Source organism: Fundulus heteroclitus, chromosome 19 (assembly GCF_011125445.2).
Source record: "Fundulus heteroclitus isolate FHET01 chromosome 19, MU-UCD_Fhet_4.1, whole genome shotgun sequence".
Lineage (NCBI taxonomy): Eukaryota > Metazoa > Chordata > Actinopteri > Cyprinodontiformes > Fundulidae > Fundulus > Fundulus heteroclitus.
The window spans coordinates 27142344-27157396 of NC_046379.1; the positions used below are offsets into that span (position 1 = coordinate 27142344).

General features: G+C 39.0%; 1 long non-coding RNA gene across 1 annotated transcript; it reads left to right on the forward strand.

The window, feature by feature from the left end:
- Nucleotides 1-12944: 12944 nt before the first annotated feature.
- On the forward strand, nt 12945-13814 carry LOC118566972. The gene is made up of 3 exons (XR_004933405.1): nt 12945-12996; nt 13159-13427; nt 13717-13814. It is a non-coding gene; the product is annotated as an uncharacterized LOC118566972 (long non-coding RNA).
- Nucleotides 13815-15053: the final 1239 nt, after the last annotated feature.

A 15053-nucleotide genomic window follows, 5' to 3' on the forward strand; every position in this document is an offset into this window, starting at 1 on the left:
TATATGTGTGTGTGTGTGTGCAATGTTTAACTATAGTTTAGTTTAGGCTTATTTTAGGTTATACAATAAATACAATATTTGGAGAGTATGGAGATTTGGATGAGTTCCACAGCTGAACCTGCTGCTGTGATGTTTATGCCCAGTGTGGTTATAAGAATTGTTTATCTGAAGAATAATTCTTTGTTTTGTATAATAAAGTTGAACAAGACTTTTATACTGACACCTTTTACAGCTGTACATATTGATGTTGCATTTCCTGTTTCTCCTGCTACTCAAGGAAACATATGTATTTTGTTTAGTTCCAAATCTCTTTTGCTGGGCTAGCGTGAAAATCAATATTTCTTGGATTTATTTTGTGTGCAGTGCTTAGTTTGTGGAAAACATTGATTTATATTTTGATGCTTTTCTTTTGAATAAGCACAGTGGAAAAGGATAAAGTTTCTCCTTGGCTTATGGTGCGCTCCACAGCTTTTAGCTGAGAATGTTTGATAGTTTCTATGGGTGACTGACTGTAGACAAATGCATGACTGCATTGGTTTTAGAGAACAATTATATATAAAGATTAATAACAATAAAGGTCAAATTCTTCTATGTAAGAGAAGCAGCCATGTGCACAGCTGTGAAAAAGCATTTGCAACCTTGAAGATTTGCTCTGCTTTTTATTTTTTTACAGTCACACTCAAGTGTTTCAGATCATCAAAACACATTTAAACATCAGACTAAGATAACCTGAATAAATACAATAAACAAGTTATACAATAAACAAATAGGACCAGTTTGACAAACCAACCTGGTCCTATTTGAAAAGGTGATTGTTGAATCATGAACAAATTGTGACAAACAACATTTCTTTGGGCAGCTGAGTTCAGTTTCACTAGCCACATCTAGCCGAGATTACTTCCAGACCTGGTTTGGTGTGTTTTGGGCTTCATTTCCTTCAAATTTTTATAACTTTAAAAAGTTATACTTTTTCACATTTAGGTCATTCAGTTGTTATGTATATAAAGTGGAATGAGGATATTTTGGTCTGAATTCCTTGGTAATTTACCTCCACAAAGCCCTCTTTTACCCCTGTTCTGAGGTTTGTCTGAGAACAATTTGTTTTTTAAAGCAGACCCCCCCCCCCCCAACCCCCCCTTCCACGTTGCAGAGCATTCCACTTCACCCCATTCTGCCATTTTTGTAGTATGCTGGGGGCGGTGTAAAAAACTGTGTGGGTTAATACATACAACATCTGAACATTTTGACTTATCCACTTGTAGCTTTGGCATCCTTGAGCTGGGACTACAAAATAGCAGCGAAAAAAAAAAAAAAGACAGATTTGTAAAATTAGTTAACCGAAAGTCCATAACCTCGTTTAGCAGGTCCGCAGAAGAAATACTTTGCCATTATTGTTTTAAAACCCCCTTATAGGCAATAGGGAAAACTGAAAAGATTGAATAATATGACCCATTTGGAACATAAAGATATCTGCACATGGCAGCTGCACAGAGTACATTCAATGTTTCTGCATTCCTAGGGATTTCATTTACACAAAAATATATTTAATGACTAAAAAATGTTGATTGTACATATGTCCTGTTTTAATCAACGTCAAAAACCCACTTGTTTAGAGTTCCCTTTGAATGTTCTATGTAAACTATTAACTGAAATATTAATCATTTCAGTCTGTAGTCAAACTTTTCTTTATTTTCCTTTATTGTGTTTTCTTTGCTTATGTTTTCATCATGTAAAACATTTTGAATTGTCTTGTTGCTGTGAAGTGCTGTAAAAATAAACTTCCCTTGTCTTCTCCAGCACTGCATTTTTATTCAAATACCAAAACCCCAAAAGGGAAGAGTCAGGGGTCATGTGCTGAAAAGCCCTAATAGTTTTTTTTAAGTGTGCTTCAAGATAATGACTTCTTAAGCTCTCAAACCATTTAAGTGATCTTCAGTTAATTGAGCAAGAATCTCAATCATGTTGGTTTTTTCCCCCCTATTTGACCCTCACTCTTTTGCTAATCATTAGCATTATTTCTCCTCCACACTTTCCAGGGAGTTAGAAGACAGAAAACAATTCAAATCAGGCTAGGAGAGTCTTGTTTTCAGTGCAGTAATAGGCTTAGGTAAGTAGAGTATGGCATTGCATACTCTACTTGTGACACCATATGTCAAAAAACATTAATCTCTTGTGTGGGGCACTAATGTCTTTGTGTCTTGTACTTCAAATGAAACATTTGCTGAGAAATCTTGGAGACAACTGTGATTACCAACAAGTTTTCACACAACTTGAAGTCTTTCATATTTTGTCACTTAAAGGGAGTGGCCTCGGACCATTTGACGGGGGGGGGGGGGGGGGGGGGGGACATTGGCCAGGGGAGGAGTGGCACTATTTTTTTTTATCTCCGTCAATTACTGTAAGTCTCCAAAGTAAAACAGATATATGTAACCACAGAAATGTCAGAATATTAGCTAAATTAGCTTGCAAAATCCATTACCAACTCAGTTGAAACTATAAGCAGTTGAAAAAAAATTCCTGAAATACCGTGACTCTATATCCAGGTCACAGGCTTGTATTTGTATAGCGCCTTATCAAGTCTAACAACCCCAAAGCGCTTTACACTAGAATCAGTCATCACAACCTGACGGTGGTGACGTATGTTAGCAGTTAAATTAGTTCACAAACTATCGCCATTGTTTTTCCTTCTTTAGGATTTTTAGACAACCAACTCAAAAGAGCATTATGGTCACCTATTGTTCCAGAGTATGGCAAGGCCATGTTTATTTACCTTGAACTCACATTTGATCTTGAGAGGTTTTTCAAGATTTCCCATCTGACATCTGAAATGTTCTCGAGTGAAATCTGTTGGCATTATTCAAAAAGTGACTTGGGTGTTTCTTACCTACATTTCCGGAAGTATCGTCCACAATAACTTTAACAAACACAAGCTTCTGTTTTATTGGGATTTAAAGTGATAGATTAACACAATGTGATGCATATGTAATGTGCCGGAAAGCATATGTAAAGGGAGTGCTGGAAAGCTGAACGCAGGTGGAGAAAGAATAGACTCCAGGTTCACTATGACATCTATAAAGAGAGACTTTACAGATATGACTTACAATTGAAAAATGCAAGAGAATCTTTCTTCTCAGAGATCATCAAGAAAAACATTAATAATGCTTGTGTCTTATTTTCCACAGTCGACAGGTTAACAAATCCTCCTGTGTCAGTGGCTTCTGAACTCCACTCCACCAGGGCCTGCAATGAATTTGCTAACTTCTTTACTGAAAAAATCCTAAAAATTAGAGGATCAGTTTGTACATCCACACCAGCTCCAGAACCAAAGCCGTATTCAGCTGGAACTTATCCTGACAAAATGTCCCATTTCAGCCAAATAAACCACAAAAGCTTAGAGCAGATCATTCAGCAGCTAAGTTCCTCTTCATGCTGCCTTGATGTTCTACCCACAGTTTTCCTTAAGAAAGTTTTATCTGTCATAGTGTCTGATTTGACTCAGATAATAAACACGTCCCTTCTGTCAGGTGTTTTCCCCCAGTCCCTAAAAACAGCAATTATCAAACCACTGCTGAAAAAGAACAATTTAGACAAACTACTACTCCAGAACTACAGGCCCATCTCAAACCTCCCCTTTATCAGTAAGATTATTGAAAAAGCTGTGTTTCAACAATTGAACACCTTCTTAACTACGACCAGCCGCTTTGATGTTTTCCGGTCAGGTTTCCGTGCTCACCACAGTACAGAGACCGCCCTTATCAAGGTTTTTAATGACATCCATATAAATACAGACTGTGGAAGAACCACCGTGCTGGTTCTATTGGACCTCAGTGCAGCATTTGATACTGTCGATCACTCCATTCTGTTAGAGCGCCTGGAGAACTGGGTCGGCCTCTCTGGTACAGCTCTCAACTGGTTTAAATCCTACTTAAAGGACAGGGACTTTTTTGTATCAGTAGGTAACTTTACATCCCAGACATGTGGGGTTCCCAAGGGTCCATCCTGGGTCCCCTCCTCTTCAATATCTACATGCTCCCTCTAGCCCAGATAATAAAAAAATAACAACATCAGCTACCATAACTATGCAGACGACACACAGCTTTACATCACCATGTCACCAGGTGACTATGAACCAGTTCAGGCACTGAATAAATGCCTAGAAGAAATTAATGCATGGATGTGCCAAAATTTTCTTCAGTTGAATAAAAACAAAACAGAAGTAATAACATTTGGACCAATAGAGGAGAGATCAAAAGTTAGCACACAGCTCCAGCTGCTTCAGCTAAAAACCACTAATCAGGCCCGAAATCTGGGAGTAGTGATGGACTCAGACCTGAACCTCCAAAAGCATCTAAAGACAGTTACAAGGTCGGCTTTCTATCACCTGAAGAACATTTCTAGGATTAAAGGACTGATGTCTCAGCAGGATCTGGAAAAACTAATCCATGCGTTTATTTTTAGTCGAATAGATTACTGCAACGGTGTTTTCACAGGCCTGCCTAAAAAGTGGATCAGACAGCTGCGGCTGATCCAGAACGCTGCTGCCCACGTCCTCAGTAAGACTAAGAAAGTAGAGCACATAACCCCAGTTCTAAAGTCCTTACACTGGCTCCCTGTATCTCAGAGAATAGACTTTAAAATACTTCTGTTAGTCTATAAATCCCTAAATGGCTTAGCACCTAAATACATCACAGACTTGTTATCGGTGTATCAACCATCCAGACCACTAAGGGGATCTGGCTCCAGCCTACTCTGCATACCTAGAACCAGAACTAAACAAGGAGAAGCAGCATTTAGTTCCTATGCTCCACTTATCTGGAACAAACTTCCAGAAAATTGTAAAGGTGCGGAAAGCCTGAGTTCCTTTAAATCAAGATTAAAAACACATTTGTTTAGGATTGCCTTCAACTGTTCTAGTTAACTGAATCACCACTTCTTTGTTCTAATTTCTATCTACATTTTATTCCTACTTGCTTTTATTCTGTTTTAATTTGCTATATTTTAATCATGTAAAGAACTTTGCATTGTCCCTGTACTGAATTGTGCTATATAAACAAATTTGCCTTGCCTTGCCTTGCCTAATGTAATGCATAATTGCACGTCAGGAAGGGCAACCAGAATTGAGAAACAGGTGACAGGCCCTATGACAGGGGTGGTGGGTGTGGTGGCGGTGGAGGCATGTGTGTATGCAAACAGTTATTTTTGTCTGTAACACAGTAGCGCAAGCCATTTCTTGTTTATAGTCGTTTATTTTATAGCTTATACAAGAAACGTCACGGCCAAAAACAAGTCCAAAAAATTGCTACCGACAACTCACCAGCAATTTTAGAAAAAAACAAGCCCAAAGTGGCTTATAATAAACAGACTTGGCAACACTCATGGCAACCCCTGAATAAAGGAGCACCCTTGCAGTTGAAGTGGATGGAAAATGACACATATTTACTAATTAGAATCAGAAGCTCTTTGTGCATTTCTCTTCAGGGGTATGTCTCTGTAAGCTTTTCCCATGTTGAGAAGGATTAAAATTTTCTTTGCAAAACAGTCTGATTGGCATCTGTGAACACCAGTTTTCAAGACTAGCCACATATACTCAGTGTGATTTAGGTGCTGGTGGAATTTCTGGTACACACCCTCTTGTAAACACTTGATCCCGCAAGTCTTGTGATCCGTAGATGGAGCCTCTACGCAGCCAGTAGGTCAGGAAAAATTTTTTGTTCAGATCTGTCCATTGGATCGGACAGATCAGATGATTTGTGGACATTTACTAAGTAATGACCTACTTGACGAGTTTCAGCCAGGCTTCAGAGCTCATTATAGCACTGAAACAGCTCTGGTGAAGGTCACTAATGATATTCTCATGGCCTCACATAATGGACTTGTGTCTGTACTTGTCCTGTAAGATCTCAGTGCTGCATTTGATACAGTTGATCACAATATTCTCCTACAAAGACTTGAACATACTAGAGGTGGGCGGATTGATCCTAGGATCGATACTATCGATACCAACGCGGGTATTGATATTGAACAATATTCTTTTAACAGGATCGATCCTTTTTATTCTCTCCCGCGCGCGCTGACTGCCGCAGATTCACCAGTATCCCCTTGTGTCACGGGCAGGCACTCTGCTGGCTGCTGCTCCCCCTCCCCTCTCGTACATGGCTCAGCGGCGCCAGCCAATCAGCACGCAGGTTCAGCCTGTCCCGCCCACTGTGCTCTCTCAACTCAACATACACAAACAACCGCCGCGCGCGGCGCGCGGCTCCTGTTCATACACGAAGAGAGAGAGAGAGACCGCTAGAGCGGAAAAACATGAAGAGAGAAATATGTTTTGTAAAAAGCCGGTTAAATTAAGTGGAAACACAACAAATGTATCTAAGCACGTGAAAAACCATGAGGAAGAAAATGTAGAGCGACAGAGGAAACTTCCCTGATTGCCCCGACAGACCCACAGACTGACGTCACTGACTGAGGCGTTTCAGTCCTCCGGAGGACATCCAGGTAGATCAGAGCAGCAGTTCATGTTAATTTTCAAAGTAGATATTATCTATCATATGTTACTGGAGCCCACACAGAAAATGTAATTTGTAAAGACCTTGAAAGAACCCAGTGCATTAATCCTACTAAAAAGTGTTATTTAAGATAAGATAACATTAGCTAATCCTTTATTTATCCCACGACGGGGAAAATTATAGGATTAAAGCAACAAGCAGGTGCACACAATACGGACAAAATTACATGAGGATTGAAAGATATAGGCGGTGGATTAGGAAAAAAACACTGAACATAACTTTATTATTATTATTATTTAATTGTAATAATAAAATAAAAATCAAATGTTAAAAGTATTGGTATCGGATCGATATCGGCGATACTGCCCCTTGTATTTACTTGGTATTGGATCGATTAAAAATTCCCGGTATCGCCCACCTCTAGAACATACTGTAGGGATTAAGGGGAAAGCATTAGGCTGGTTCAAATCTTATCTGTCGGACAGATTCCAGTTTGTTCATGTTAATAATAAATCTTCTTCAAACTCTAGGGTCACTTGTGGAGTACCACAGGGTTCAGTCCTTGGACCAATTCTCTTTACTATATATATGCTTCCGATTGGCAAAATTATCAGACAGCATGGTATTAATTTCCACTGTTATGCTGATGACACTCAGCTATATTTATCCATAAATCCTGACGAATCCAATTAATTACTTCGACTGCAGTCATGTCTTGATGACATCAAAAGCTAGATGACTTTAAATTTCATGCATTTAAATTCTGACAAGACAGAAGTTGTAATCTTTGGACCAGAGACCTCAAAAAATAAAGTTCTTAATCAGTCACTTAATCTGGATGGCATTAAATTGGCCTCTGGTAATAAAGTAAAAAAAATCTTGGTGTTATTTTTGACCAAGACATGTCATTTACATCCCATATTAAACAGGTTTCCAGAGTTTTCTTTTTTCACCTCCGGAATATCACCAAAATTAGAAACATTCTGTCCAGGGGTGTTGCTGAAAAACTAGTCCATGCATTTGTTACTTCAAGGCTGGACTATTGTAATTCTTTACTATCAGGAAGTCCACAAAATGCAGTTCAAAGTCTTCTGCTGATCCAAAATGCTGCAGCAAGAGTTCTGATGAAAATCAACAAGAGGGATCATCTTTCTCCAATTTTAGCTTCCCTTTATTGGCTTCCTGTTAAATCAAGAATATAATTTGAAATTCTCCTTCTAACGTATAAAGCCCTTAATAATCAAGCTCCATCATATATCAGAGCTCTGATTACCCCGTATGTTCCTAACAGAGCACTTCGCTCTCAGACTGCAGGTCTGCTGGTGGTTCCTAGAGTCTCTAAAAGTAGAATGGGAGGCAGATCCTTTAGCTATCAGGCTCCTCTCCTGTGGAACCAACTCCCAGTTTTGGTCCGTGAGGCAGACACCCTGTCTACTTTTAAGACTAGGCTTAAAACTTTCCTTTTTGACAAAAATTATAACTAGTGGCTCATGTTACTCTCAGCTACCTTTATAGTTTTACTGCTATAGGCTTAGGCTACTGGAGTATATCAGGGTCTAATTTTCTCACTCTATTGAGTTCTACTGTTCTTCAATAATGCATTATGTGTTGTCATTTCTGCTTTAACTTTCTGTTCTCTCTCTTTTATCTTCATAGTAGGTACACCTGGTCTGGTGTTCTGTTAACTGTGACATCATCCAGGGAAGACAGATCACTCGCTATTACCATCTAATGTAAAACAGATTACTGGATCAATGTGTGCTTCTGTGCTTGTTTGTCTCTCTTGTTGTGTCTCTGCTCTGTCTTCTGTAACCCCCGGTCGGTTGAGGCAGATCATACTGAGCCCGGTTTTGCTGGAGGTTTTTCCTTCCCGTTAATGTGGAGTTTTTCTTTCTGCTGTCGCTTAATGCTTGCTCAGTATGAGGGATTGCTGCAAAGCCATGGACAAGGCAGACGACTCTCCCTGTGGCTCTACGCTTCTCCAGGAGTGAATGCTGCTTGTCGGGACTTTGATGCAATCAACTGGTTTCCTTATATAGGACATTTTTCACCAATCTGTATAATCTGACCCAATCTGTATAATATGATTGAACTTGACTTTGTAAAGTGCCTTGAGATGACATGTTTCATGATTTGGCGCTATATAAATAAAATTGAATTGAATTGAATTGAATTGAATTTGGTGTGATCAATGCTCTTTTTCGTAGGCATGTCAATTTAGGTGAATGGTCATGTTTTGGTAGATTTGTAAACTGTGCCATATTCTTTATAGTTCTACTCTATTTACTAATCCAGGGGTGTCCAGCTCCAGTCCTCGAGAGCCGGTGTCCTGCAACCTTTAGATGTGTCCCTGGTCTGACACGCCTGAGTCAAATAATCAGGTAATTAGCAGGACTCTGAAGAACCTGACTGCATACTGAGGGGCTAATTGTGCTAATTGATTCAGGTGTGTGGGACCATGGAAACCTCTAAAAGTTTTAGGACACCGGCTCTCGAGGACTGGAGCTGGACACCCCTGTACTTTTCAGCCAACATCTGAAGGCAATTGGCGGTTGTGAACTTTATTTGAGAGCATCAAAATAAAGAGGGCTTAACACAAATGCATACTATGAATGTATTATTTTACATTATCTTCATATTTATACACTACTTCGTGTTGATCTGTCACATGAAATCACATTAAAATACTCTGATGACTGGGGTGACATTATGACAAAAAGAGAAAAAATTGAATGGGGTAGGTTACGTTTGGAAGGAAATGTAAAGGCCATATAACGCACAATATCAACATCATGATAACAGTCAAAACAGACAGGTTTGAAATGAATCAACCTGATACTGCTAATTCGTTGGCTAATAAGGGGAAATATTCTAGCTTTTTCCTCAATGACGGCCTTTTCTGCTGAAGCCAAAATAAAGGAGTCGACAATATCACTCTGGATACAATCTACATTTTTTGCTATGGTTTTATGACAGATGTCCAGTTTGATTCTTTTGAAAGAGACTTTTTTTGTTTGCTGCAGGTTTAATTTTTTTTTTTCTAGTGACCAAACAGGATACTAGGCTTACTATCTTTTTGGGCATGTTTTTCTGTGTTTCCCAGTTCTATGCTTGGTAGGTAGTGATTATATCTATACTATTCAGTGAAAAGTTATGATAATGCATATGGAGGCTCTGTTTCCCATCGCTCTGACTTGGCACAACAAAGTTTCCTATTGGTCCCATCTTGCCTGTGATAAATGGAAGGTGGCATCTGTGTTCTGGAGGCCTCAGTGGCACTGCAACTGGGGACGGTGGCTGCTGGGACACAATGAATATTCATCACTGGGTGCTTTTTCACCCCGTCCGCTCCATACCGGCTGTTCCCTGTCCTCTGATAGAAACCAAGAAAAAGAATGAAGCCAAGCTGATGGTGATGAGGCTAGAAGGGAAGCGAAGTAGACTGAAGCAAGGGGAGGACATGATTTTGAAAGATGCTTTTACTAGATACAGAAAGACACGGAATCTCTGATGTGGGACCATGTGGAGAAGGGATGGTTTTGGAAACATCCAAGAGGAGCGAGACAATGACAGAGCAAACAAAAAGGTGCAGAGGGGTAGAAATAAACAGGGTTCCTCTACATTTTTCATGTCAAAATTCCAGACTTTCCCAGACATAAATTTGAAAAGTTCTCGGTGTATTTTCAAAGAATAACTAGAAAAGTTAACCAAGTTTATATGGCAAATGTTTATACAGGCACTAGGCTATACATATTGAAAAAATAATGGACGGATGGACGGATGGGTTGATAGAACAATTAGACAATGTGAAACTGAACAAAGTCTGAAAAAAAAAACAATTATTTTTCTAGCTTTATTCTCTGTGCTTATCCAGATTGGGAGAATACTTGGATCACATTTCAGGCTTTTCCCAATTTAGCAGAACGTGAAACCTGTAGCAGATGCTAAGTGGGCAAAACGCAGCAAATAAGGTGTAGTTAGACTGCTTTGGAATCAACAAACTCCATCTTTTCTCCTTATACTCTCCCCTTCTGACTAACACAAAGCATGTCCTCGGCGGTGACTAGATGCTTACCTGTGGACAAGCACCAGCTGCTGCTGCAGGTCAAGAGATCGGCAAACAAGACTGTTATGCACAGATGGGACTGTCTGAGTTGGATAGACTTCTCACAGATATACGTGTGTCCACTCAAGTCCACACATACTGCGACGCTGAGCTGCACCATGGCAGGATTGACGGGAAATAAACACACCCATGTGCAAAAACCAAAAAGAAAAATAACTTGGGGCAAAACTTGTCTATAGCTGTGGAGGATATGATTTCATATTTGATTGAGCATTTCGTAAGACAAAACCAGGTGGCAAACCTGTGCTGCTTTCGTGTTATGATTTGCTGCCTGCGAGACAGAATACTCATGACAGTTTGTCTCTGTTTGCTGGAGGATGAGCACCCATTAGGATAATCCTTCCTTTCAGCAAGCCCATCTGTACTGTGTCCTTGTCTTGTTTACATTAGAAACCTGTAATCTTCCAGAAGTGTGGAAAGCAATCAAAAAGAGTAGGTACACAAAAGCACAAAGACTAAAATCCTAGATGTTATGAATGGGTAATGTGGATATAAATTAAGGGAATGGTACAAAATAATCACAACCACCTTTAATCTAAAAATATAATGTATAAAGTCATTAAAACAATCTAATCCTCTGGAGTTCTTGCAAATCAGGTAAAACACATTCAGTAAAAGGACAACACTTTGCAAAGGGTCAATTAGAATTCATAAAATTGGTGCAAAAAGTTAAAAGCTAAGTACGCCTCACAATTTCAACTATAGACTATAGAAACTACAGGGGGTGTGGGAGAAGAAGAGGCTCCACAGGTTTGGGCCTTTCTCCTCTTCAAATAGAGGAGAAAGGAATGTGGTTTGGATTTCTAAATCAACTCCTTTTAGCAATAGTCAGAAGGAGGACATGATCATGTCTGATCAGTGCTAACAAACTGCCACATGAATCATTGGCTAGCATTGCTACCAGGTCCATGATCACCCGAGTGCACATCGGAGGACACGCCAGGCCTGGAAGAGGAAAGCCACCGAAGAGAGAGACACGAACCGGTGAGAACTTTCCTTCTGATTTTTTTATATTATGGTTTACAAAGACTGAAAAATTATTTGTGCCACAATAAAAACAATATTTTTTCAAGCACTTGAAGTAGACTTTGATGTACTAAACTGGGGACAATTATCTTGACTTGCACAGTTTAATCCAAAGGAAACTGTTTAATTTATTCTTGTAATATTTATCATTGAATTAGTTTGACTGTGATTTTGTTTTTTGGCGGAATAATTACATAGGCTGGCTTGTCACGTTTTTCCTTATTCACTCAACCTTCCAGAGTATAGCTTGTGTTCTGAAAAAAATAAGTGCCTTTGCTTCAGTAAACCTAAGAAAGATCCTGTTGTGTGTTTTTGTAATAGTCTATTGTCTATTAAAGCACCACTAAGCAACAATTTTACCGTAATATATCCTCTTCTACGTCCCTGTGATGGTGTTTATAAAATGATTGAGGGGTCTATCATCCCCCCGTATCTGGCCAGAAAACTACACTTGCAACTTTCTGTTCACCGACCCGGTGGCAGTCTTGCAGCTCTGTTCTCGTGGTAAGACGAGCAGCTTTATGGCAGCCCAAAGTAAGGCCATTCGCATCAGTAGTATTGTAACCAAGTCTGTTTATTATAAGTGAATTTTGGCTTGTTTTTTCTTAAGTCCCTTGTAAATTTCATGAGTCGCGGGTTGTGGTGTATTGCACTTGTTTTTGACCCCAAAGTCGCTTATTTGGACTACAGGTGACTATGAACAAGACCTATAAATAGACCTGCTGGCACTGCTGCATTACAGACAGTGAGTTGGCCAAAACGATCCATCCGCATTCTCTGTCTCTCTCTGTCTGTCTGTCTCTCTCCACACATCTCCATCTCTGTGTCTCCTCCTCCCTCTTGCAAAATAAATGACTATAAACAAGAGCTATAAAGAGACCCGGTCATGGTCATACACACACATCTCTATCTCTCTCTCTTTCTCTAGCTGCTTTGAAACTGACAGTGAACTGTATGGAGACAAATTTCTGCCAAAACGTTGCACACAAAAAAAAGTTTTGCACACAAATAAAACTTGTTTGCACACAAAAAGATATGTTTCACACAAAAAAAATTGTTTTGCAAACTGTTCGCCAACCTTGCACTCAAAATATAATTTATAAGTTTTCCTCGAGCACAAAACGGTCTCTGCTCGCACAAAACAGCCTCTGCTCGAGTACGAAACAATCCCACTACCGCTGCGGTAAATTTGTGCCAAAAGTCACGTGATGCATTGAGTTGTTGTTGTTGTTCAGACTTCCCGACAGCAGGGGGCGCACCCGAAAGAAACTGAAACGCGCCGGTTTGGCTAAAGAAGAAAAACGTGACATCACAGCTAACAGCATTAGCACCCCACAGGTAACTTTCAAAGCTTTCCCGGTGAAAAAGTAATAGCTCACTGATAGATCATGTAAGATTTCAGTTAAAGGCACTGTTTAGTTTTATCTCTGATCTAAAAATGCTGTGTAACGGACTTTTGAAAAATAACGTATTTAAACCATGATTTAACTCTCCTTTCAGAATTCAACGTGTTTGGAGAGACGTGTGGTGCGCAGGAACAAACATATACAACAATGTGCTGCACTCAGGAGAGGACAACAGTTTGCTTGAGCTGTCAAACATGTTAGATAACTTCTGTTGTCACTATTTATTTATCCCAAGACTACAACTAAGTTTTCACACCATCAGCAGTGGCTGAGATGACCATTCACTCAGAACTGAGAGGAATCTGACACTTATGGGAGATGGGAAGCATCCAGCATGCTGTGGTAGAACCAGAAATCACAGAGGTAAGATGATTTTTTTTTGTGCGTGCTATTATACAGTTTCTCACAATGCATATATTTCAAACCAGAAATTAATTTATCTGATCATTCCAATACAACAAAACATCGAAAACATCAGAGAGGTGGCATTGAAACTGTTTTCTTTGAAATGTGTTTATTATTAAAATAATTAATGGATTTTGGAGTCTTTTTTTCAATCCTTAGCTCCATGAATTAAATTATATTCAGTAAGTTGTAGCAACAGAATCATGGCCTCTTTTTTATTCTCTATATATCTCCATCTTTCTTGCAGGGACTCTGCCGGCCTCATATTGACAGTGGACTGCTGGATGACCCACACTGTGGGGTCACTATTCCTGAAACTGGCAATGTGTTGAGCCCCGAACAACTGGTAGCCATGGATGCACTGGGACATTCTGAATCACACGGTTCAGATATATATATATATATATATATATATATATATATATATATATATATATATATATATGTATATGTATGTATATGTTGCTACTGTCCAGTATGACCAACACTTTACGAGTTTAATCTTATTTTGGTTACCATTGTTGCAAAAGGGTTTCAAGTAATAAAATCTAGCCAGGAAAATGTAACTAAGTTAGTGTATTCACTGAATAAAAATGTAGAATTGCTAGGATTGTGATAGTAAATGTGTAAGGTACTGTATAAACCTTTTGAAAATGCTGAGGTTATTGAAAAAAAGGGGCACATGACCCCTTTTTTTTTACTAAAACTGAGGATGCAAACATTGTGAGACAATTAAACAGTCCTTTATTTTCCACATTGCATAATAAACATACCCTTTGATAAACTCTTCATTTCCAATTCTTACCAATATTAATCAAAGTGAATACACCTTTTTCACAGGATTGCTTTTATTGTTGAAATTAAGACTGAAAGAACTCCATTAATTCTCCAGGTTTTTCCCAGTAAACAATCCATATATTAACAATAAAACGGGCTGTATTAAAAAAACTGGCAGATGAAATGGATGAAGCCAAAAACAGGACTATGAAAAACAATTTCTGCATGTAAGACTGTCAGGAAATTTAGAACAATCTCAAACCTGGCCTTTTTTTTCCTAACTTTTTTTTTTTTTAGCCTAAAGGGCTCCACTAAGAGCTATGAAGGACATGCTGCAACAGTTACTGATCAAAGTAGTTAATACTGGGAACTAAAACGGTTACATATTAAGTTATTTTTTAACAAGCCCAACTCCTCATGTGTTTAAAGATTCTATCAAATCCTGAATTGTTCAAGTCTTGGTAGTCTCGTGATGGAAGTCGACCTGGTAGACTACCAGAGTTTATGTAGGAGCCTTCCATCCAGCCCAGAACTTTGATGGCCTTCACCTCATCAGTGGGTGCTGGAAAACAGATATGTGTTATTGTTATGTAAAGGATAATACTGTTAAAGAAAAAAATAAATCACCACTTCGATGAAAACAAACTTTTCAAGAAAATATCTGCTCATGTGGCTAATTCCAGCTGTGGTTTTTGCCATGGCCAAACCAATTTTATTAAGTGCACAACACATATTTGCAATTGGGCACAGATGACCTCATTTTTACTTTGAAGAAATTAAGGAGTTAGAAAGGTAGTGAGATATGAT